Raw genomic sequence first — 23,035 nt, 5'->3', positions numbered from 1 at the left:
TAAGGCACCACATTTTCCTTTTCTGACCCACTGCTAAGACCTGCAGTGGCCGTGGGTAACGTGGGCAATAACGACTTAACGTTACGTGACTACCAAGCTGTCTGGTCTGTAGCCCATGTGGACTCTTGTGCACCCTGGCCCTGTCTGACTAAGCCACCCTTCCTCACTCACCTTACTCTCGGCAGCCCCTCCTACAATTAACCTTCTAAAAACCTACTACCAAGTCCCACTAGTATACCCCACCTAGTGGCATGCAACATAATTGCAATTACCCAGCCTAGGGGGAAACTATATACTAAGAGTGCCCTCCTCTAATGTCCCAATAAAGCATGCACTAGCTTTCCCTAACTATACGTACACAAATGACATATAGTATACACTCAATATTATCATACAAGAACATGAAGCAATATATACACTTATCCATACAATGGTAACACATTCAAGTGGCAATACCATAAATAATGAGCGGTAATAGATAATTATACATGTAGTAGTACCGCAGGCAATAATCATAAAAGCATATTTATAAACATAAAGGACTGGAAAACAATCAGAGGGAAGGGAGGCATAAGAGACATCATATCCTACCGCCGGCACTCATATATTGCTATGTGGCCGCACGCTCCGATCCGAGTGCCAGCGGCAGTGCTGGGTATTAACATGCGAGCCTCAGCCAAGTTTCTCGCATGTGTGATCCCGGCGTTAGTTATATCCTGCAAGTCCACTGTTGACCTGAGTGCTAAATTCCTTATGTCTAGAAGAAATTTAATTTTCCCAGCCATTGTTGGTGATATGACATGAAACAAATTGCTATAAAATTTTATTCATAATAGTATTAATTTGTGAAAATTGTAATGGAGGAATAAGCCAGTAGTGTCTGTTAATAGTCTAACCTTAGGGGTGACAATGGTCAAGGTGGGTGGCTATTTCTGGGGGACAATGTGTTATTATTTTATAATGATGTTCCTTTTAAAATCAACACATTGAGCTCAATTTTAATGTAATTACCCCTTTAATATTTCCCCCCCCCCCCCAACTGCAGCATTTGCCATTGTGATCAGGCAATTTTTTCCTGTTACCAAAAAGTCAAATATCTTGTGAATCTCTTTAGCATCACGTAAAAAATACACTTTTTTATGGTTTTAATTATGGGGCATAATTCACATATTAAATGCATTCTATAGGTCAGTACTATTACGTTGATATCTAATATTTTAATAACTTACAAACAAAAATGTGTTTTTGCCTGACATAGCTATATTTGGCAAAACCAAAGGAAAAAAAAAAACAATGTATGCATATACCCTTATAAAAATAAATAAGTAAAAAAGCAAGTGCATTAAATAACATAGGGTACTTAGTAAACACTATTTTGATCAAAAAAGTATAAAGCTGTCCCACCACGACAAGGTGTACCCATTTGAGACACTAACTACACTAACGGTTAAAACCTACCTATTGTGAATAGTAGCAGAGTCTCTGGGTCCCAAACGGACACCCAGCTTCAGAGGGACTAAATAAACTACACAGCTCAGTAGAATGGAGGCCACACCCTATTTGTACTGAATACAAAAATGCTGAAGAAAAAACAAAAAAACTGAACTTTTTGGAGTGTGGGTTGGACAGAAATGACATCACAAATCATTTTTTTTTGTTTAATTAACATATCTTTATTTAGCTTACAAAAACACATACAAATCTGCAGGAAAAGACTCATTGAAACACTGCATCACATCCCTAAGGGTATGCTGGCCCTGCGGATCCTCAGCAGTTTCGCAGACATGTTAGCCAATGGGATTTCAAATCCGCAGTGCACTTGCTGCAGATTTTTCTGTGCGGCTTTCCTGCTGTTTTAAATCCGCAGCATGTCAATTCTTTCTGCGGATTCTGCTGTGGTTTGACACCTGTTCCATTGCCCAGGTGTCAAACCGCAGGGGAAAACCGCAGTGTGCACGCAGCCTTAGGGTATGTGCACATAATGCAGATTCTCCCTCGGATTTTTCTGCACAAAATCCGCATCTCTTGGCAGAAAACGCAGATGCATTTTTGATGCGTTTTTGCCGCGGATTTCATGCGGTTTTTCAGTGCGGTTTTACCTGCGGATTTGTATGCGTTTTTGTAAGCTAAATAAAGATATGTTATTTAATAATAAAAAAAGATTTGTGATGTCATTTCTGTCCAACCTAATTTACATTTGTCCAACCCACCCTCCATTACACACACAGATAGACACATGATAATAGATAGATCTATCTATCCCATATCTATCTATAGCTATATCCACAGATATATCTATAGATATTTCTATAGATATATCTAGAGATATTTCCATACATATTTCCATAGATTTAGCTATAGATATTTCCATAGATCTATCTATAGATACTGTATTGCCATAGATATTTCAATAGATTTTATGGATATATCTATAGATATTTCCATAGCTATATCTATAGATATTTCCATACATATTTCCACAGATATAGCTATAGATATTTCCATAGATATATCTAGAGTTATTTCCATAGATATTTCAATAGATATTATAGATATATCTATAGATATTTCCATAGATATACAGTATCTATAGATGTATCCTTAGCTATATCTATAGATATTTCCATAGATATATCTATAGATATATACACATTCTATGTGTAAGTGCATGTGTAGCCCATTCACTATCTCCATCCATCCCTCACTCCCTCAAGATGGCTGGACCATCATTGTAAATACACACCTGTACTTTGTATCTCCCCCACCTCATTGTAGATTGTAAGCTCTCAGGAGCAGGGTCGTCTTATTTTGCTTTCATTATTGTATTGTTAACGTTGTTACTTATGACTTATGTTTGGAACTGTTAAACTATAAAGCGCTGCAGAATATGTTGGTGCTATATAAAGATTATTATTATTAATATTTCCATAGATATATCTATAGACATATCTAAAGATATATAGCCATATATATTTAAAAAAAACTGAAAAAAAGGGCGTGGTCTCCCGCGCAATTTTCTGTGCCAGAAGGGAAAAAATCTGACGGCCGGGGGCCAATATTTGTAGCCTGGGAAGGGGGGTAATATCTGTGGCCCCATCCCAGGCTATGAATATCAGCCCGCAGCTGTCTGCATAGCCTTTACTAGCTATTAAAATAGAGGGACCCCCCAAAAAAATGACTTGGGGGGGGGGGGGGGGGGGGCTATATTTTATAGCCAGAAAGGCTACACAGACAGCTGCGGGATGATATTCATAGCCAAGGAAGGGGCCATGGATATTGCCCTCCCCCGGCTACAAATACCAGCCCGCAGCTGCCCCAGAAATGGCGCGTCTAAAAGATGCACTAATTCTAGCACTTTACCCTCTCTTCCCGCTACTGTGTAGCGGTGGGATATGGGGTAATAAGGGGTTAATATCACCTTGCTGTTGTAAGGTGACATTAAGCCAGGGTAGTAATGGAGAGTCGTCAGTAAGACAGCTATCCATTATTAATCTTTTGAAAGGGTTAAAAAAACACACACAGAAGAATAAAGTCTTTTAATGAAATAAAACACCACGCGGTTTTCATATTTTTATTGAACTCCCAGATCCAAGCGATGCCCTCGTTCTCCTAGAATAAAAAGTAAAACAATAAACCAACCATATACTCCCTATCCGACGCAGTCCAATTAATAACGAGTGTCCCATGACGATCTACCCTATAGAACAGTGACATCAGGTGATGTCTCTGCTCTATAGGGCCTCCCACGATGCACTGATAGGAGGTAATCCAGAGGTCAAGTGAGTTCATGCTCTCATTTTACGGCAATGCTGCGTGGGAATTTTCTCACCCAGCATTGCCGGTGAGAGATTGTACTGAAGCGACCTCTCTCCCGGCAGCGGCGGAGGGATATACACAGCGGAGGTTTACTGCCGCTGTCAGTTCATCGCTGGAGCCCCTGTAGAGCAGTGACATCACCTAATGTCACTGTTCTATAGGGGAAATCGTCGTGGGACACTCATTAATTGGACTATGGCGGAAAGGTAAATATAGGTTGGTTTATTTATTTATCTTCATTACAGGTGATCGAGGGCTTCGGGGAATTAGGTGACTGGTGAGTATGTACTATGTTATGTGTTGTATGTTCTGTATGTTTCTGTTTTTTTTACATTTAACACATTAGCCGGATGATGGGACTACTACTGTCCCATCATTGGCTAATATGTCACTCATTGTCAGGGTAGCAGGCATAGCCCGATGGGATTTGTAGTCCCATCGGATGATGCCTGTATATATGTGTGTGTGTGTGTGTGTGTGTGTGTGTATATATATATATATATATATATATATATATATATATATACACGCAGACCCCCCGCATAGGCCTGATTACACCCCGCACAGGTCCGCAACCCCCCCCCACACACACAGGCCCATACACGCACTCAGTCACCGCCCACACTCTTCCCCCCTCCTGATCTGCAGCATTTCATCCGCAGCAAAACAGCAGATCTTTTTTTAGACGTGTGGCTTTGCTGCAGATCAATGCAATCAGTGGGTGCAGAAATGCTGCAGATCCGCACAAAGAATTGACATGCTGCAGAAATGAACCCACAGCGTTTCCGTGCGGATTTTTCTGCAGCATGTGCACTGGGTTTTTCAATTTCCATAGATTAACATTGTACTGTACATGATTAGCGGAGCTGCAGCGGATCCGCAGTAGAATCCGCACTGTGGTCGCATACCCTTAAAGTAGGGATAGTCAGAGCAGAACATTTGAAAATGATGGAAATGTACTGTGTTACTGCAGCAAGTGGAAAAGTTGAACTTGTTAAAACAAAACTGAGTGTCCCCAATGTGTGTGTGGCCTTTCCTGAAACTGAGGACATGGATACAGCGGAGGCCTAGGTCCAGTGGCGGATTAAGTGGACCATGGGCCCGGGGCTGTTCATAAAACCTGGGCCCCAGTACCCCCCTTTCCCAGGAAAACATTTTCTGTCAAAATTTTGTGGCTCTTCTCACAAAAACACTGCATATGCTGATTTTTAGGTATACAAATTGTAACATTTATTAGACCATAAAAACAAAGAAAAATTACTTTTTTCTCACAAGAAATTGTATTGTATGGTCAAACAATATAAATAATATTAAATATTCCTCAAAATCAACAGTCAAAATATATAATGTGGTATATACTGGGCTGTATTTCTTCATACAAAGTAAACATAAGGCTACATTCACCGTACCACATGTAAGTGCAAGTAAGAACATGTAAACATAATATTAATAATTCAACATTATTTATCTATACAGATGTATATCTGTGTGGGTGGTAGCCTAACAGGAAAAGTGCAATGAGCACAGGCAACAATTTCTTAATGGACTAGAAACTCGGATTTTTTTTGACACTGAAGATCATAAACTGCTCACAGACTTTTTCGGCGAGATTTTTTGGTGCTAAAGTCGTTGATGATTTCTGAGAGGTCTAGACTCTTCAAAAGCTCTTTTTCAATGCTCATTAAAGAGAGATGATTGAGTCTGTCTTGTCCCATTTGACTCCTCAACTCATTTTTAATTCGTTTAAGTTTTGAAAAGGATCTCTCACCTGAGCAGTTTGAAACCATCATGCATAAATACAGCTAGCTGAGTGCTGCGGTCCGCGTGCGGGAATTGACAGCCATACGGACCGCAGCACTTGGTTTGCTGCGGGTCCGTACGGAAAACCCGTCACCATTCCGCCACGTATGGACATGGCCTAAAAAGACGTTGCACATAAGCTGTAGGCCTACGGCCAATATGCACAAAATCGCCCAACGTGAACCTGGCCATAGGGGACATGATGTGAGGACCTGAATGGGTTACGTTACATAATGTGTGCAGTGCACTGCTCACTGGTCCGAGGCTGTTCCTAAAGTCTGGGCACCCCTCTTGACCAAGGACCCCCCCTGCCTACCCCCCCCATGCCCCCCACATCCACATAAAGTAGGTGAGAGAAAGATGTGGTAGATAACTAAGGGCTAAAACACGTGTGCCGGCGATCAAGGACGGAGGCCCAGATGTTATGCGGTGTACTCTTAGAGGGTAATCATCGATAGGCAGGAAATGTACATTCAGTTTATAATATTTAATGAGCAATCAACATAGGGCTAAAATACATGTATAACAAAGAGTGTTTTTCCCCACATCCACGAGTCAGTCATGACATACCTCCGCACCACCCTGCTGCGACTTACCCCCAAGTTCGGAGAGGTGAGGAACAGGCAGTGCTGCTGCTGCTGCAACACTGTCCACCAGGCACCAGAGAGTTCTTCCTCCTGTGATACACGGCGTCGGCTGGGCTGTCAGTTTCCGGGCCCCGCTGTATCTATGGACACCAACGAAGGGGAGGGAACAGAGGAGCCGCTGCCAGAGTGTGAGTGGCCAGCGTCACTCTGATGCAGCCACGTGATGCCGGTTGCTGGCCGGAATGAGCGCGGACGCTGCGGAGAGAGGGGAGGAGGATCAGGTGACTGAGCCAGCCATTCAGCGCAGCGCAGCCGCCAATTGCCGCGACACGCGACTATTGGGGGAAGCCAAAATTACGCTGCGGCACCGGATTGGCCCCTGGGCCCCCAAAAAACCTTGGGCCCGGGGCGACCTCCCCTATTAAGATCCGCCACTGCCTAGGTCCTATAAGTGAGCGCAATGCATTGTAACCAGCACAACACATATGGACTGGGACATTAAATTCTTGTAATGTGCCAAGACGTTATGGTACAACAGCTCTCCTACGACTTCTTTGCTGGGCACCTTACGACTTGGCGTAGTCTGCAGGACGAAATCATGCATCAAGGAAACTTTAAAGATGTGGGGAAGATGTCAAAGAAAACTAAGATGGCAACTGTTAGGGGACCCACGATGGTGCAAAAAGCAAAAGAGATTCTGCTGATCATGGGCGTTTGGAGAACAAAAAGGTGTGAAAGCCTGTCCGGCTTGGGGAGTGCCCTGTCTGGAGAGGCCGTCTTGTGGTAAGTGGTGAATGCACCACATGGGCATGTTGTCAGAAGAAGAAACCCCCACCTGTTGCTGCAAGTCAATGAAAAATAGGTGGGAACTCACGGAAGAGCCGGAAGTACAGTCACAACCAATATTTTAGCACTCAGCAAGGGTTTGGCTTCATCCAGGAAGCCAGACACTGGTTCTGCATAAATGCTGGGTCCCTGTGGCATCAACACACCCTCAATTTATTAAAGATGATGAGCCAGACTTCCGGGAGGTGGAGCCAAGGATTGGCTGCATTCTAACAGAGCTCCCTGGCTGTGGAGAAAAATCCCTCTCAATCTCCTTAACTGGGGCATCAAAAAGCCGGAATAAGGACCGGACAAGGGCCTCCACTAACAGACCCTGCTCTCCGGAGACCCCGGGGTCAAAAGGTTCAGGCAGCGCCATACAAAGCAGCAGAACTCCAGAGAAGGGAGCGAGAATGCCGAGGTCCACACTACTCACCGGGTCTTGAGAGGAACACAGGAGCTGCATACCGGATGGGTGTTCATCTGCAGGTGCCTGGCGGCAGTGTGAAAGGTGGGAGGGAATCGGAGGCCGGAGCGACCAGGTGAACAGTGGTGAGTGCTGGAGGCGGGTCGGCGCTGTACAGTTACCGTTCCCCCCTCCCCCTCCTGAAACGTGAGGGAGCAGTACTGGAATAGATAAAAGCTGGATGATTCAGGCTGAATGAGCCATGATGCTCCTCAGATTAAAGATAGTTCAGGACACTAGTGAGGCAGGCTGGGAAACCCCCTGAGCTGGCACATGAGTGTGTGAGTGTGCTAGAGTCTGGGAGAGACCTGGGAACACCACTACTCCCGTGGGGAAAGTAATATAACGCCATCCACAACCCTGAGGAGATAGTAAGCTAACAGCACACTTAACACCTCTGAAACCCCCTTATCAAGTGCCTGCACCAGTGAATCATATCAAGGGAACATTGAATTATCTGCATAACTTCCATGCTAGGCACTGGAGAGTGGCTGTGAAACGTTTTAAGGCCCCCGTTACATTTAGCGATGCACCAGCGATCCCGACCACAATATGACCCGGTCAGGATCGCTGGTGCATTGCTAAATGGTCGCTAGTGAGCTGCCACACAGGCAGATCTCACCAGCAACGCAGCGATGATCGCGGTCGTTACTCACCTGTCAGATGCAGCGATGATGACTGTCTTCCGCCCGCGTCCATGGCTTGCTCGTCGGCGCCAGCAGGAAGCCGACGACAAGAAATGGACCAGGACGATTTCGCGAGATCAGCGATAACCAGTGGGGGGGCCGGTCGGAGGTAAGTGTCACATGTAGCGATATCGCTAGCGATATGGCTGCTGCGTCAAAAAATTGGTGACGCTTTAGCGATATCGCTATGTGTAAAAGGCCCTAAATACATCCAGTTCTTTGAAGTCTCTATTTCTTTAATTCTACCATCACTGCAGCGGGAGCAAAAGTGGAATACACACGTACACACTCTGCCCTGGTGTTGCTCCAACTAGGCATTCTGCTGAATCAGCAAAAACTCTTCTATATAGCTCACAACTACCAGCATCTTGGCTGATCTGCATTACAAAGCTATGTGTGATTACTATGTCACCAGTGACGTCACTCCCTTCTATACAGGAATACATTAGTGACACTCTACACCATGGATAAATTGGTAGGCAAAAATAGCAAGGGAGCGAGACACTCGACACGTTCCCAAATAGCAAATTTCCCCACAAAGCTGGCAAGTGATAACAGCAGAGACGACCCAAAGCCCAAGCTATAATGGACCATCTATTGCCAGAGATTGACAACGGGCTGGTGGCTTTCCAGGCCTCGCTGGAGGTGATAATGTCTCTCGGATAAACAGAAGTTATCCTATAATAACAACAAGCTCCTTCTTTTTCAGGACTACTCTGTGGCCCTGGCGGCGAAATGTAAAGCCTTCAGCCCAGCATGTAAAATCCTGGTGGAGAACAACATTCGGTTCAGACTACAATAAACAGCTGTCTAACATTTTACTATATCCGGAAAGGACTGGGCTTTTGATGATCCAACAAAGGCCCTAAACTATCTACATTCCAAGATCCAGTCATCACCTCGGAATCTGGGTGACACTTGAACACTCGGGGTCACTATGCTTACTCATTTCTGTGCCATCACTGAATTTTAAAGGCAGTGGCTATTTTCACACATGTTTTACTATTATTGACAAGGGAGGGGAGGGTCTCTGCGTGCTCCTATACAGCTTACAGGTTTCACCAGCACCAACACTTACTCGCTGGGATGAGTGGGGAGCTGGAATACAAATAGTGATAATTTCATGGCTGTTTTTATGCTCAGGAATAGGTTAATGGCGGATACAAACAATTCGGAGGTATCCATAACACAATCTCTTTATTGGTGTTCTTGGAACGTAAACGGGCTTAACTTCCCTGTAAAAAGGAAGATAGTTCTGAATTACTTACGTCTAAACTTTCATATTGTTTTCTTGCAGTAAACGCATTGGGTAAAGAATAACCATCTTTCTTTCCTTAGCAAAAAATATACGGCATGCGCGGAGGCCTCTTATGTCAAAAAACAAAGGGGAGTAGCTACACTCTTTAACAAAAGTATTAACCATGAGATTTTAGATGTTGTGGCAGATGCTCAAGGAAGATTTCTGTTGGTTAAAGCTAATAGAGAATAGGTTACTTACTGTTTGGTCAATGTGTATGCACCTAATGTGTTTGATCCTCAATTTCAGGTGCAATTAACAGCAAACATAAATAACCAGCTGAGAAACGTCCCGTTTAGTAGTGGGGGGAACTTCAATGAGGCCCATGACATGCTACTGGATAGGTCCAACCCCCACACCTCACACCAGTCATCATAGAGTGGTTACGTACAGTCACTATTGGATCATCTGGGATTGACTGACATATGGAGACCGCAACACCCCTTAGAGAGGGATAATTTCTATTACTCTTATGTACACGACTCCCATGCTAAGTTGGACTGTTGGTTGTTGGACACATCTATGCTGCCATTGGTGCTCCAATCAGATATTTTGAATATCCATATATCAGTTCATGCCCCTGTGACTTGTAGATCCTGCTTGGTGAGCCCAATAAAGAGGGAGAGAAGTTGGAGATTTCCTGCATATTTATATGAATCAGATGATTTCAGAGCATTCCTGCTATCCTCTTAGGACACTTATAAGAATGACAATCGGGAGCAGAGCCAAAATTCTCCCTTATTTTGGGCAGCCTCCAAGGCTGTGATAAGGGGACAAATTATCTCCTATAGAAGTAATAAAAGGAAGAAATTAATGGAAAACACCATAGAAACACAAACCACATACTGACTTTACATAAACAATACATTTTCCAAACAATTTCAAATACAACAGGGTACGAGACAGGGCTGCCCACTGTCCCCATTTGTATTCAATTATTCAACCTAGCATTGGACCCCCTCCTCAGAACCCATCAAAACTTACCTGCTTTCCAAGGAATTACAGTGGGAAACATGTTGTTTATTGCCAACTCGGCTCAAGCCATCCCAGCCATAATGAGGATCCTGGATTACTTTGGAAGAAATTCTGGCTTCAAGGTGAACTATAGTAAGTTGGAGGCTCTAGCGCTGTTCCAATTGGGTAGGATAAAAAGATGCAGCATTCCCATTCCACTGGAGTGAGGAATCAATTAAGTATTTGGGCATTCCACTCCCGGCAGACCCTTCAATGTTTTATAAAACAAATTTTAGAACACATATAGCACTGATAATTCGTCTTTTAAACTCATGGAGACATTTTGCACTATCCTTTTCAGGTAGATGGTATTTGATTGAAATGGTCATCTTTCCAAAGTTGCTATACTTATTCCAAGCTCTCCCGCTGCTATTATCACAACCAGATATTAAGCAATTAAATGCAGTGTTTAGGAGGTTCATATGGGGTGAGAAGGAAAGAACACATATACGATTGCTCAAGCTGCAATTGCCCAAGAGAGAGTGAGAAATTAATTTTACGGATATTGGAAGATACAATCTGGCAGCTAACTTTAACCCCTTCACGACCTATGACGCCTACGTAGGCGTCATGAAAAGCAGTGCCCAAACGACCTATGACGCCTACGTAGGCGTCATGCTATAAATAGCCCCCCTGCGGGTCGGGTGACCGGGGTCACTGAAAGGTCACCCGACCCGCACACAAAGGACCCTTCAGAGTTAACACCTGGGGGTGTGGCTTAGCCCCCACGTGCCTACGATCGCTCTGATTGGCTGTTAAAAGTGAAACTGCCAATCAGAGCGATTGTAATATTTCACCAATGAAAATTGGTGAAATATTACAATCCAGCCATGGCCGATGCTGAAATAGCATCGGACATGGCTGGACACCGAGACCCGACCCCCCCCACACCGACTGACGGCACCGATCGGCTGCCGCCACCTTCTGACGGCACCGATCGGCAGCCGTCGTCATGATCTGCCCCCCCGCCTTCCCTCCGCCCTCCCATCCCTTCGATCATCCCCTCTCACACTCCGATCACCCCCTCACCCTCCTTTGTGCCTCCGATCTCCCGCAATCCGTCCCGGTGTCCTGCCGTCCAGCGTCATGGGCGCCGCCATCTTGCAAGATGGCGGGCGCATGCGCAGTGCGCCGAATCGAATCTGCAACGCTACAGATTCATTCATTTATTTTGATCACTATGATAAACTTTCATAGTGATCAAAATAAATAAAAAGTAAATCACCGCCCCCCTTATCACCCCCATAGGTAGGGACAAATAATAAAATATATATATATTTTTTTTCCATTAGGGTTAGGTCCAGGGCTAGGGTTAGGGCTAGAGTTAGGGTTAGGGATGGGCTAGGGGTTAGGGTTGGACTAGGGGTTAGGGTTGGACTAGGGGTTAGGGTTGGACTAAGGGTTAGGGTTGGACTAAGGGTTAGGGTTGGACTAAGGGTTAGGGTTGAATTTAGGGTTAGGATTGAATTTAGGGTTAGGGTTGGAATTGGGATTAGGGTTGGGGTTGGGATTACGGTTAGGCTTGTGGTTAGGGTTAGAGTTGGGATTTCGTTAGGGCTGTGTTGGGATTAGGGTTCTGGTTAGGGTTATGATTAGGTTTGGGATTAGGGTTAGGGGTGTGTTGGCGTTAGGGTTGGAGATAGAATTGAGGGGTTTCCACTGTTTAGGCACATCAGGGGCTCTCCAACCGCGACATGGAGCCACTATTTATTCCAGCCAATTTTGCGTTCAAAAAGTCAAACGGTGCTCCCTCCATTTCGAGCCCCGACGTGTGCCCAAACAGTGATGTACCCCCACTTATGGGGTATCAGGGTACTCAGGAAAAATTGCACAACAACTTTGGGGGTCTAATTTCTCCTGTTACCCTTGGGAAAATAAAAAAATGGGGGCTAAAATAATTATTTTTGTGGAAAAAAAAAGATTTTTTATTTTCACGGTTCTGCGTTATAAACTTCTGTGAAGCACTTGGGGGTTCAACGTGCTCACCACACATCTAGATAAGTTCCTTGGGGGGTCTAGTTTCCAAAATGGGGTCACTTGTGGGGGTTTCCACTGTTTAGGTACATCAGGGGCTCTGCAAAAGCAACATGATGCCGACAGACCATTCCATCAAGTCGGCATTTCAAAACGTCACTACTTCCATTCCGATCCCCAACGTGTCCCCGAACAGTGGTCCCCCCCATATATGGGGTACCAGCGTACTCAGGACAAACTGGACAACAACTTTTGGGGTCCAATTTATCCTGTTACCCTTGTGAAAATAAAAAATAGTGGGCTAAAAATCACTTTTTGAGGAAAAAAAAATATTTTTTTATTTTCACAGCTCTGCGTTATAAACTTCTGTGAAGCACTTGGGGGTTCAAAGTGCTGACCTCACATCTAGATTAGTTCCTTAGGTGATATAGTTTCCAAAATGGGGTCACTTGTGGGGGGTTTCCACTGTTTAGGTACATCAGGGGCTCTGCAAATGTAGCATGATGCCCACAGACCATTCCATCAAGTCTTCATTTCAAAGCGTCACTACTTCCCTTCCGAGCCCCAACTTGTGCCCAAACAGTGGTCCCCCCCCCACTTATGGGGTACCAGCGTACTCAGGACACACTGGACAACAACTTTTGGGGTCCAATTTATCCTGTTACCCTTGTGAAAATAAAGAATAGTGGACTAAAAATAATTTTTTGAGGAAAAAAAAATATTTTTTTATTTTCACAGCTCTGCGTTATAAACTTCTGTGAAGCACTCGGGGGTTCAAAGTGCTCACCACACATCTATATTAGTTTCTTGGGTGATCTAGTTTCCAAAATGGGGTCATTTGTGGGGGGTTTCCACTGTTTAGGTACATCAGGGGCTCTGCAAACATAACATGACGCCCACAGACCATTCCATCAAGTCGGCATTTCAAAACGTCACTACTTCCCTTCTGAGCCCCAACATGTGCCCAAACAGTGGTCCCCCCCACATGTGTGGTACCAGCGTACTCAGGACAAGCTGGACAACAACTTTTGGGGTCCAATTTATCCTGTTACCTTTGTGAAAAAAAATAGCAGGCTAAAAATTTATTTTTTGAGGGAAAAAAAATATTTTTATTTTAACGGCTCTGCGTTATAAACTTCTGTGTAGCACCTGGGGGTTCAAAGTGCTCACTATGCATCTAGATAAGTTCCTTAGGGGGTCTAGTTTCCAAAATGGGGTCATTTGTGGGGGAGCTCCAAAGTTTACGCACACAGGGGCTCTGCAAACACAACATGGTGTCCGCTAACGATTGGAGCTAATTTTCCATTCAAAAAGTCAAATGACGCTCCTTCCCTTCTGAGTCATGCCGTGCGCTCAAACAGTGGTTTTCCCCCACATATGGGGTACCAGTGTACTCAGGACAAACTGGACAACAACTTTTGGGGTCCAATTTATCCTGTTACCCTTGGGAAAATAAAAAATAGCGGGCTAAAAAATCATTTTTGAGGAAAAAAAATTATTTTTTTATTTTCACTGCTCTGCGTTATAAACTTCTGTGAAGCACTTGGGGGTTCAAAGTGCTCACCACACATCTAGATAAGTTCCTTCGGTGGTCTAGTTTCCAAAATGGGGTCACTTGTGGGGGAGCTCCAATGTTTAGGCACACAGGGGCTCTCCAAATGCGACATGGTGTCCGCTAACGATTGGAGCTAATTTTCCAATCAAAAAGTCACATGGCGCTCCTTCCCTTCCGGGCCATGCGGTGTGCCCAAACAGTGGTTTATGACCACATATGAGATATTGATGTACTCAGGAGAAATTGCCCAACAAATTTTAGGATCCATTTTATCCTGTTGCCCATGTGAAAATGAAAAAACTGAGGCCAAATAAAATTTTTGTGAAAAAAAAAAGTACTTTTTTTTTTTACAGATCAATTTGTGAAGCACCTGGGGGTTCAAAGTGCATACTATGCATCTAGATAAGTTCCTTGGAGGGTCTAGTTTCCAAAATGGGCTCACTTGTGGGGGAGCTCCAATGTTTAGGCACACAGGTACTCTTAAAACAAGACATGGCAACCGCTAAACATTCAAGCATATTTTACATTCAAAAAGTAAAATGGCGCTCCTTGCCTTCTGAGCCCTGCCGTGCGCCCAAACAGTGGTTTATGACCACATATGAGGTATCAGTGTACTCAGGAGAAATTGCCCAACAAATTTTAGGATACATTTTATCCTGTTACCCATGTGAAAATGAAAAAACTGATGCTAAAATAAAATTTTGGTTGGAAAAATTAAAGTGTCCATTTTTTCATTCCATGTTGCTTTAGTTCCTGTGAAGCACCTGAAGGGTTAATAATCTTCTTGAATGTAGTTTTGAGTAGCTTGAGGGGTGCAGTTTTTAGAATGGTGACACTTTTGGGTATTTTCTGCCATATAGACCCCTCAAAGTGACTTCAAATGTGAGGTGGTCCCTAAAAAAAATGGTTTTGTAAATTTTGTTGTAAAAATGAGAAATTGCTGGTCAACTTTTAACCCTTATAACTTCCTAACGAAAAAAAATGTTGTTTCCAAAATTGTGCTGATGTAAAGTAGACATGTGGGAAATGTTATTTATTAACTATTTTGTGTCACATAACTCTCTGGTTTAACAGAATAAAAATTCAAAATTTGAAAATTGCAAAATTTTCAAAATGTTCGCCAAATTTCCATTTTTTTCACAAATAAACGCATAAATTATCGACCTAAATATACCACTATCATGAAGCCCAATATGTCACGAAAAAACAATCTCAGAATCGCTAGGATGCGTTGAAGCGTTCGTGAGTTATTACCTCATAAAGGGACATTGGTCAGAATTGCAAAAAATGGCCAGGTCATTAAGGTCAAAATAGGCTGGGTCATGAAGGGGTTAAGTACATTGTAGATTGGATTTGCGGGATCTCCCAGTTTGCCAACCTACAATCGGAGCAACAGTTGAACCCTCGGGTGTCACTGACTGCTCTGATCCATCTGGGTAACGATGAGCTCCCTGATATTAGAGAGCACTCTGTTTTGCGGCAAACTATTTTGACATGGAGGAGAGGGAGAAAAATTTGTGGAGGGACCGGTGATCTGTCTCCCTTTCAACCATTTCTAGGCAACCCTAAATTTATGAATAATTGTCTACCTGTACATTAAGTAACCTTGGCAAAACAGGGATGCACCATGGTGGCTGCCATGTTAGATCAAAATTTCTACCTACTATTTTTTGCAACAGTGACACAGCGCCTTCCTTTTTTTTTTAGAGACAGGCCGTTCCTCTTCCTTCAGGCACGTAGCCTAGCCCAAAAATATATTAGTGGTAGGAAAGACACAGCTCAGATGAATAACATGGAGGTCTCTCTTAAAGAGAACCTGTGAGCTGTTTTAGGCGCTATAAGATATGGCCACCGCCTTTCAGGTCTTATCTACAGCATTCTATAGTAATAGTAAGCAATAGGACATCTAAATGCATATGCAAAAGCTATAACTCACATGAAAGAGATTTTGCTATGCTCTTGAACTCACTACCCCTAAATTCCTGCTTTTTCTGTGTTACTCTGATTTGATATAATTTTTCCATTATTTTGTTGGACCAATAAACTAATTTTTTTTAAAAAAAACTCTTTTGAACCTTTTTGTGATTTACTGAAACTCAAGAGTTTTTTTGTGCTAACATTGTATACATGCTCAAAATGTGGGAAAACACAACACAGACATCCTGCATCACCTGTGGAGTTGTCCAAGAATACAAGATCTGTGGCATAGGATACATGTAGAACTACAGAACCTTACAGTGGAGTGTCTGGCTCCAGCACGTTCTTTACGGCCAGACAGTGTCCACTACTATCTACGTGTGTCAGTGTCCTCAGTCGGTTACCTATGCAGAGAAGACCAGAGCTCGAGAAACCTAGGTTTGAAGGCGGTTGCTGGAAGAATTAAAAATGGCAGCCAGAAGAAAGTGTCAACCATGTATCAGTTGTGCTTGTTGCACTGAAAAGGCCAATAAGGAACTGTCCAGTGAGCAGGAGACTCTAGATGTACTGGGAACCCCCGGTGTTGGCCAGGACTACCCAATGATCGAGCCAGATCAGGACTCTATGGACTGTGCGCCTGGATTGCTACAGCTGTTACATTGGCCAATAGGCATCAAGTGGAAAGAACTTTAACTCTCTGTTCCGTGGTCCCAACCCAGTGGGTGCTGATAAGGACATTATATACCCCTTAGCAAGAAAATATTCATTTTGTGTGATTTTATGTGTGTATTGTGGCATTGGTGCCTTTCAGGTTTGGAATGGTCGAGGACAAGCATTCGTAAAGAGGGGAGGTATGTAAGGGTGTGTTCTGCCCTGTACCTGCCCCCTGAAGACAGCCGTCACATGATAAGAATAGTGTTGTGAGCTTTTATTGCTTTTATTGTGCCATGAGAAATGCAAACTGTGTAATGTGGTATTTAGGAATGTAATGTAACACTATGCATTATTTACAGGTACTGATACTTCTGTGTGGGTACTGCTAAGGTAATGCCTAAAGATACTCAGGTACACTCAGCTGAGGTATAGGCAAAGTCCTGCAAATTGAGTGTAATGCAATATACACAGCACAACACATATTGACTGGATCATGATATTCTTGTAATGTGCCAGGGCGTTATGGAGCAGCAGCTCACCCAGGGCTGCTGTCCTGGGCAACATACACTGAAAAAGTCCTTGTAAGCTTGTGGAGTGTCTAATACCATCTCATAAAGCGTTTATACTATGATTCCACCAAAGATGTATTAATAGAAGTGACTGTATAGTCAGATGTATCATGCCAATCTCTATAGACTCCCTGAGATCTTCCCCAACAGCAGAGCACTTAAGACATATTGTTCATTTCAAGGAGAAACAAATGATTTATAGACAACGGCTGTATTTCCAGGTCAAGAAGGGTTATTAAGCCATATGTGCTCAAAAATTCATCTATCAATTAGATCTCCATACTTTTTTGTGAGGGAGCCCAATTATATGATGTATTTGGTGAAACTGAAAACATTCAGAGGAGGGGCATAGTGTAATTAGAGGAGAAAAATTCTTAAGATTTCATATTTAATCGACCGATAAAACCCGCAATATGCAAACAGCCCTTATTTGTCCACCTTCCAACCAGGGGGAAAGTCAAGAGGATTAATTAAATAAGGCAGAAGAGTGTGGGAAGAGCAGAGGTGCTATCTATTTGATGTGCGAACCCATAGTGCCAGGGAATGAGTTAAAGAGTAGTAATAATGCAAACCAGGAAGAAGGTCTAGACCACATAAGTATTTTTTTAAATTAAAATCAGGACTAACTTTAGACTCCAATGAAACTCAAAATAGCTATGAATGCATAATTCAACTTCATTGAACCAATTGAACTGTGTGATACTTTACTAAGGTGTAGTACCACTGAACCACCAAAGAGCTTATTTGCAAAGAAAGTAGATGGAGGAATCCTCTTCATTTTGTCCAGCCAAATTTCAGTTGAGACTGTAAATAAGAAAGCTCTCTTTTAGAAACCTGATGAGTAGGGTCTTGAAAACATTTGAGTTGAGTCAGGAGGGTGATTTCTATAGAATTAATTCTACCCTGCAAATAGATTTGCTATAAGGTCCACGATAGGAAGGCTTCAACCAGTTTTCTAATGGAAGGAGGATCATTGATTTTATAAGCTGAATCCATACAAGGTGGATTGTGCTTCCTCCACTCCCCCATGTGTGAAAGAAATGAAGAGGCATTAATTGAAATAAAAATTAAGCTTAAGTAGATTGACTGTCAGGGTAGGGAGCTTGATGTTTAACTCTTAATTTCCAGAGCTAATTTTGAACTTAAAGGGAACCTGTCAGGTCCCGCATGACCTCCAACCCAGCAGTATTCACCTATGTAGGGCTAAATTCACTGTCTCTAACCAGCCCTTTAAAATGTTATTCAGTGAAAACGAGGTTTACATTTTTTTTATACTATTCCTGTTTGCTATGCTAATTATGGTTTTGACTAGTAGATGGGACGTTAGTTTCCCCACAATAGTCAGTTCTCTTTCCATTTTAGCATGTCCTTGTGGGCATGATAACCTAATTTTCTGAAGCTAAAGTCATCGCATACTCCTACAGCGCCTCTGTAGCCTGGTGTACGCTTTCTTGCTTCAGAGGCGCAGCGTGCATGACCGGAAGTGCAGAAGATGGCTCACGTACACGGAGAAGCAGAACAGCCAGAGTCAGCAGGAATAAGACTCCACTGGCACAGTAATGTGAGTGAAAAAAGCGGTGTGCATCCATGAGATTTGCAGGAGCTGGTCATGATGTTGGCTCCTGCAAATCATGTCACCACTCCCACATGGGCATGATAACATGGAAAGAGGACTGACTAGTGTGGGGAAATTAACATCTCATCAACTAGTCAAGCCCTAATTATATACGGCTGGTTAGGCAGGGAATTTAGACCTTCATAGGTGAATACTTTTGGGTTGGAGGGCATGGGGGACCTCACAGGTTCCTTTTAAAGGGGTTGTCCAGGACTTTAAGGCTACGTTCCCACGATGAGCTTTTTGTGAGTGTCTGCATAATTTCTGTACCTATTATTTACATTAGGTTACTTGCAGTTTTTCATTGCGTTCTTGTGTGCATTTCTTTAAGAGGGGTTTTTATGTTTTTGACGCTTCGTTGTGTATTTTCTACGCATCTAATGTAGGTCTATGGGGAAAATCCGCATAGAAAACTCAGCATATCCGCAAGAAAAATTGACATGCTGCGGATTTGAAACACATACTGCAGGTCAGTTTACGCAGAGTTAAAGAAAGCACAGTGGGCATGAGATTTCTTTAAATCCCATCAACTTTGCTTGAAGTGTAAGACTCTGCGTTTTTTGCACAGTGTCAAAAATACACCAAAAGACCATTGTTAGAGCATATCCAAACATTGATTGCCTATCCTTATTATAGGTCATGCCTCTTGTGAGTGGCGCACACCTCCATTCGCTGCACCATAAATACTGTTCCAGTCAAAGAGTAGAGTGGCATTTCTGCTGTGCAAAACGGCAATAGTTTGGATGAATTAGACCGGCTGGCATGGACATGCCCTGCCCCCCCACCCCCAAATTAGGCAGAGCTGATTAACACTGGTGTGTAAACTCCATAAGTTGCAAATGCTTTGAAAAAAATTGGCCATTTTTCAAAGGCTTTATGGCATTTTTCTTAGCTATCAATAAACTGGCAATTATGGAATACACGTGCTTGTCTGTGTGTAATATCTATCTAACTATATATGTGTGTGTGTGTGTGTGTGTATATTTATATATATATATGTGTGTGTGTGTGTGTGTGTGTATATATATATATATATATATATATATTTATTTACGGTTGAAACCAGAAGTTTACATACACTGTATGAAAAGACACATATGCATGTTTTTCTCAATAAATGACATGAAATCAGAATAAATCTCTCCCTCCCATTTTCGGTCAATTAGAATTACCATAATTATTAATATTTGCCATATACCAGAATAATGAGAGAGAATGTTTTAAGGCATGTCTACTTACTGCAAAGTCAAAAGTTTACATACACTAAGATTACTATGCCTTTAAACAATTCTGGACTGCCCATATGATGATATTGTAAGGAGACAGACCGGACCTCAGGTACCTGCATGCCGGGTCCGGAACTAGAAGGGTTGCATCCTCTGTTCCCAGGGGGAATCCTGATTGGGGCGGACCTCCCTCTGCTGCATGAGAGAAGCCTGAGAGAGACAGTTTCCTGCTGACAGGAGGGTCCGGGGAGAGCCAGAAAAGGGCACGCAGCAGCCGGCAGATAAAAGGAGAAAGTGCGTCAAAAGAGTCAGTCTGGCGCAGGGCAGTGTGCAGAGCGGTGAGCAGCGCGCTCTGCTTCCCCCATCAGTGTCCCGGGGTGGCGACGGGCCATATAGAAGGAGCCCCCCGTGCCAACAGATCAGAGCTGTGTCATCAGGGAGAGCCATGTCAGCGAAGCAGAGCCGTGCCAACAGTGAGAGCCGGGCACCCGGGTGTCGCCTCAGACCAAGAGAGGGGTGCTCTAGACAGAAGTACCAGCGCCAGGCAGACCAGCGTCGCCCGCCGCCAACAGCGGGGACCAGGGAGAGTGAGATATGCGGTGTTTGTCCAGTGACAGCCAGAGAGTACCAGGTGCCGTACATGACATGACCGTGAGTACCGCATACGTGCTACCTAAGAGAGACCAGATAGGGCTGACACTCGCACCCTGGCGTGGACACAGAATAGTCCTGACCTTTGTGACCTACATTTAAGGAGGCTCGTTGTGCTCATACCGGTCTGTGGCCCGTGTGTGGCTTTAATAGCCAAAGCAGTATATCGACAAGGGGCAGTGGAAAGTACCGGAGACCGACCACTGTTACCAGAAGACGGGGAATTATCGTCTACCTGACCCTACTAGAGAGGGCACCGCGCCAGCCATTGCGGCGCAATTGAGTTTGCAGTAGGAGTTGCAGTTTAAGGACTGCCTTACATCTATGCTAACGAACTGCCGTCATCTGATCCGTTGTTATATCCTTTGCCTTTAATGTACTGTTTGTCTCCCCTGACTAACCCTTTATCTCCTGATTGTTTAACTATTTACCTCCCTGCGTCGAGTATTCCCCTGTAAATAACCCTGTTAACCCTTGCTCTGTCTGCATCCCGTCACTGCATCCCGCGTTCCTGCTTGTTACTCTTACAATGTCATGTGCTTGGAAGCTTCTGTTTTTTTGGCAAAATCTGAGAGACACACCTGTGGATGTATTTTAATGCACACCTGAAATACACTATTTTTGTAGCATCATGAGAAAGTCTCAAGAAATCAATCAAGTTGTGAGGAAGAGAATTGTGGATTTGCACAAGTCTGGCTCATCCTTGGGTACAATTTCAAGATACCTGAAGATGCCTTGTTCATCTGTATAAACAATTATACGCAAGTACAAACAAGATGGAAATGTCCAGCCATCATACGCGTCGGAAGGAGACTGGTTCTGTGTCCCAGAGATGAATCTGCTGTGGTCCTACATGTGAATATAAACTCAAGGACAAAAGCAAAAGACCTTGTGAAGACGATGGCAGAAGCTGGTAAGATTGTGTCAATATTCACAGTGAAACGAGTACTATAACAACAAGGGCTGAAAGGCCACTCTGCCAGGAAGAAGCCATAACTCCAAAAAAGAAACATAAAAAAGCCAGATTAATGTTGACAAATGCACACAGGAACAAAGACTTTAATTTTTGGAGACATTTACTTTGGTCTGATGAAAATAAAATTGAAATTTTTGGGCATAATGACCATTGTTACGGTTGGAGGAAAAAGGGAGAAGCTTGGAAGCTTAAGAACACCATCTCAACTGTGAAACACTGGGGTGGCATCATCATGTTGTGGGGTTGTTTTGCTGCAGGAGGTACTGGTGCACATGACAAAATAGGTGACATTATGAAAAAAGAAGATTATGTGGCAATATTGAGCCAACACCTCAAGGCATCAGCCAGGAAGCTAAAGCTTGGGCGGAAATGGGTCTTCCAAATGGCCACAATGACCCGAAGCATACTGCCAAAATGGTAACAAAGTGGCTTAGGCTGGGTTCACATAGCGTTAATGGCGTTTATCGCATCCAATACACAGCGGCATTAACGCTGTGTAACGGATGCGTTAACACACCCATACACAGCTATAGACGAGTGCATCGCTAACGCATATCATAATCGGCATGCGTTAGTGATATGCCGTCATTCTGTGATGGACCCTTGGACACGGGCTGCAGCGTCTGAGGGTCCGTCACTGCTAGCGCAGATGAAGCATCTACGCTAGCGGGAGGACATAACGCGATCGCGTTATGTCATAGCCTTAACGCAGTCCGTCAGCGCTATGCGTTGAACGGACTGCTGTTAACGCTATGTGAACCTGGCCTTAAGGATAACAAAGTCAATATTTTGGAGTGGCCATCACAAAACTGTGATCTCAATCCTATTGAAAATTTAGGGGCAAAGCCGAAAAGGCAGGTGCGAGCAAGGCAACCTACAAACCTGGATCAGTTACACCAGCTTTGTCAGTAGAAATGGGCCCAAATTCTGACCAACTATTGTGAGGAGATAGTGGAAGGATATCCCAAACATTTGACTCAAGTCATTCAGTTTAAGGGCAATGGTACCAAATACTAATGAAATGTATGTAAACTTTTTACTTTGCAGTAAATAATAAAATGCCTTAAAACATTCTCTCTCATTATTTATTTTTGCTCATTTATATAGCGCCATTAATTCCACAGCGCTTTACAGACATTATTGGCACTGTCCCTAATGGGGCTTACAATCTAAATTCCTTATCAGTATGTCTTTGGAATGTGGGAGGAAACCGGAGTACCCGAAGGAAACCCACGCAAACACAGGGAGAACATACAAACCCCTTGCAGATGTTGTCCTTGGTGGGTTTTGACCCCAGGACCGCAAGGCTGCAGTGCTAACCACTGAGCCACCGTGCTGCCCCAATTCTAGCATTTGGCAAATATTAATAATGATGGTAATCCTAATTGGTCTAAAACGGGAAAGGCT

At 43.6% G+C, this 23,035-nt stretch overlaps 1 long non-coding RNA gene across 1 annotated transcript in view; it reads left to right on the top strand.

The window, feature by feature from the left end:
* LOC141094867 (uncharacterized) overlaps positions 1-11,022 on the top strand; it is a 57,674-nt gene extending 46,652 nt beyond the window's left edge. The window contains exon 2 of the long non-coding RNA XR_012233186.1: positions 8,890-11,022. This is a non-coding gene — a long non-coding RNA (uncharacterized lncRNA). The remainder of the gene's footprint in view (positions 1-8,889) is intronic.
* The last annotated feature ends 12,013 nt before the right edge of the window (positions 11,023-23,035 follow it).

This window comes from Dendrobates tinctorius, unplaced genomic scaffold, assembly GCF_039654945.1.
Source record: "Dendrobates tinctorius isolate UK_male_01 unplaced genomic scaffold, ASM3965494v1 ptg000065l, whole genome shotgun sequence".
NCBI lineage: Eukaryota > Metazoa > Chordata > Amphibia > Anura > Dendrobatidae > Dendrobates > Dendrobates tinctorius.
The sequence above is the reverse complement of the archived record's forward strand: the minus strand, read 5'-3'. Positions and strand labels throughout refer to the sequence as shown.